Genomic DNA, 3,746 nt, shown 5'->3' on the forward strand with positions numbered 1-3,746 from the left:
AATAATAATAATAATAATAATAATAATAATAATGTTATATATACAACGTATCGAAGGTGGTAGAAGCCTTATACAGCTAGGAATCCTTTACGAAATAACTACCATAGGACTACAAAATACTTACTTCAGAAGCAAAGAAAATTAATACAAATAGCCACAAAACACGAACAAATCAAAAAAAGTTTTCAGTCTTTAAGGAAGCTGACAAATACAAAAAAAAAGTCATTGTACCTAACAACTATGAAGAAAAAGAAGAAACAACGAAAGCTGTAAAACAACTGAAATGCAAACTAAAACTGGAACAGTAACGACTCAAGGTAAAACGATGGCTAGAAAAGCACCTTCATGGCAAATACTGGGTTAAACTAAACAAAAAAGAAATAGACAAAGCAAAATCCCAACAATGTCTGAGAAGCTCAGAACTCAAAGCAGTGACTGAAGGATTTTTAATTGCAGCACAAGATCAAAGCCTCCTCACCAGAAATGATGGAAAACATGTAATGAAAAAAAATACAATTTACTGCAGTATATGCGGAGATGGTCAATAAACAATAAATCATATTGTCTCTGGCTGCCTATTCCTGGCTAAGAAGGGATATGTTCACAGACACGACAGAGTTGGGACCTATATACACTGGAAGCTATGCCAACACTATGGAACAACAACAGAAAAAAGATGTTATAGGCACATGCCAGAAAAGGTCACAGAAAATGAGAATGCAACCGTACTCTGGGATATGCCAATACAAACAGATAGAGAAATTAAGGACAATAAGTCGGATACAGTTGTTAGATATCACCAAGAAAAAAAAATGCTTTCTAATCGACGTACCAGCAGATGACAACGTTTCTCTAAAAGAAACAGAGAAACTTTCGTAATACAACGATCAGGAAATAAAGGTAACTCGAATGGGGAGTCTAAAAACAGAAGCAATTCTTATCACAGTAGGCACATTAGGTATGATAAAAAAATATTCAGACAAATATATATCAAAAACACCAGGACTATCAAGTATATATAACATACAGAAAATAGCACTATTAGGTACCGCACGCATCCTACGTAGAACACTTTCAATACAGTAAAAATAAGAGCATCACTTATAGCCTGTTATGTTTATTTATTTATACTGGGCAAAGGTGAATTTTCTTATGTGCATGCATCTTAAATCTTGTTCCTACCTGGAACTGATCATATTACCCTTAGATTTAGAAATTTGATAAAATTCTTCTAAGCGTAAGTCACATTTATTAGTTCCAGGTCTTTAGGTAGGTGTGTGTGTGTGTGTGTGTGTGTGTGTGTGTGTGTGTGTGTGTGTACATGCACACACACGCGTTATTTACACACGAATAATACTGTTCTACATATGATTAAAGAGTTTATTTCTATTGCTTTCACGATTCATTGACTAATATGGGAGGATGGTTCCTTCACCGTGATCAGATTCAAAGTCTTTACTAAAGACAGTCCTCTCCGGGCGATGTTTTCTGATATGCATAAAAAGAAAGTAATGGCTTCATATTATGATACAAATGACTTTTGTATGGATGTCATACTCCGCAGTAACTTCATACATTATAAATACGAATTAAATGTGAATCTTCTGACAGACAAACTTGGAAATACAAGTATAGTACATCAGTACTTCCAGGCATGCATGCATGCATACATACATACATACATTCATTAGGCTTCTCAAAACTAGAAAGGAGAAAGCTGATTCGAAGACTACAGAACCAAGCCATCACTAGAACTCTAAAAATCTGTAAAACTTTCCAGAAGTTTATCATTTAAGTATATATGAGTATGTCTAGATATACAAGTTTATGCATGAGAAGACATACATAAAACATGTACAGAAATCTGCACGCATAAATCAAACACAGAAATCTGCCAACTCACCACCTTCGTGAATTTTTAAACAAACTATAGTGTTATATGATTTAACATTATTCATATTAGTCGTGTTCCTATTAACAATATTAAGGTGTCGAAAGGCGGCGAGCTAGCAGAAACGTTAGCACGCCGGGAGAAATGCTTAGCGGTATTTCTTCTGCCGTTACGTTCTGAGTTCAAATTCCGCCGAGGTCGACTTTGTTTTTCATCCTTTCGGGGTCGATTATATAAATACCAGTTATGCACTGTGGTCGATATAATCGACTTAATTCGTTTGTCTGTCCTTGTTTGTCCTCTCTGTCTGTAGCCACTTGTGGGCAGTAAAGAAATAAGAAATCTGCACGTATACATACATACGTACAAATATACCCAGTTGATATTGTTGAAATTCCAGTGAAGGAGCCTTGGATCTAGGTTAGAAACCGGCCCTTCTCTATTGGCAAGAAATCTTGAAATGAAACTGAATAATGACATACATACCTATATACATAGATACATGCATACGTACATACGTACGTATGTGCGTCTGTATAAGATGGTTAAAATACACCTGTACATTTATACTAAACATGTTCGTGTAAACTAGAAGTAATAAGTGTGCGTGTATTTATTCATATTTGTGTATGTATATGAGTCTGTGCCTGAAAGAGTTAGCAAATTTAATCAAGTCACAACACAAACAATTTCTATAGTCGACCGTTTCATTCTAAGTTGTCGCTTACAACATCACAAATTCTTATCCCATGATTTTACTCAAATCACATCGATTAACCGATCTGAATGAAATATGGTTATGTTCAAAACGTATGCCTCAATCTCAGAACGCAATACGTGTACAATACAAACGAATTGAACCTATAAGAATGTCATGTTGGACCAAAAAACTCACTACGGTGCATTAGCCATTTTCAATAACATCAAAAACAAATAAACGAAGTGTGACTATGATCTATGTCTAAAGATCTTTGGGACACAAGCAAAGACTCTGTTGCTTACACGGCTAACAAATCCTCTCGAATACTCGTGTTGTCATAAAAATAAGTTATACGTAGAGCAATAATGCCTCAACAATACCCCGTTGAACAGAAACTGGAACGTGTGTGTGTGTGTGTGTGTGTGTGTGTGTGTTTGTGTTTGTGTACTTCAAGCGTAAACAGTATTTTTTCTCTGAGTTTGTAAACACGGTGATACACATATATTTGAACACACATAGAGGTATATGTATGTATGTGTGTGTGTATATATATATGTATATAGGTATATATGACTACGTGTGGATGAATATTTAGCTATAAATATGTGTGTTTGCGTATGTCATTGTGTATGTGGATCTGTATTTGTGTGTTGTATGTATGTGTGTGTGTGAGTGAGTGTACATAAAATATACATAGCCCCAGACTCCCATCAAATATTTTATTGCGTTCTTCTGCGATATCTCCTTTCGACACAACCAAGTGATAACCTGACAACTTACGTTTCCACCAAAATAAAGCTTTCTCACTCCCTAGAAACAAACAGCACGACATCAGTTCCTTAAGAAAGCAATTGTCACCCACAGTCACGCATCATTTTCACATGTCCTCCCCTTATTCACTGAATGTCAATGTAGAGTCGAAGTAGTTGTAACTTGAACGTGAGTTAACCTTTCAATAAAGAAAGCCTTCTCTACTGTTTAATCGTTTCCTCACTTCGTACTTCAGTTTTGTTCTATTATTATTATTATTATTATTATTATTATTATCATTATTGTATTTTTTACCGATGAAATTTCTCCTATCTAAATCCCTTCTGGCTTCTTGTTCTCCAGTAAACAATATCCTATAGCTTTTCACTAAGCATCTTCCTCTTC

The 3,746-nt window shown here is 35.1% G+C and overlaps 1 protein-coding gene across 10 annotated transcripts in view; it reads right to left on the reverse strand.

Moving 5' to 3' along the window:
* LOC106874941 (transcription factor Sp9) overlaps positions 1–3,746 on the reverse strand; it is a 404,501-nt gene that overhangs the window by 47,027 nt on the left and 353,728 nt on the right. The window lies entirely within an intron of this gene.

The sequence above is a fragment of the Octopus bimaculoides genome, chromosome 2 (assembly GCF_001194135.2).
Source record: "Octopus bimaculoides isolate UCB-OBI-ISO-001 chromosome 2, ASM119413v2, whole genome shotgun sequence".
NCBI classification, from domain to species: Eukaryota; Metazoa; Mollusca; class Cephalopoda; order Octopoda; family Octopodidae; genus Octopus; species Octopus bimaculoides.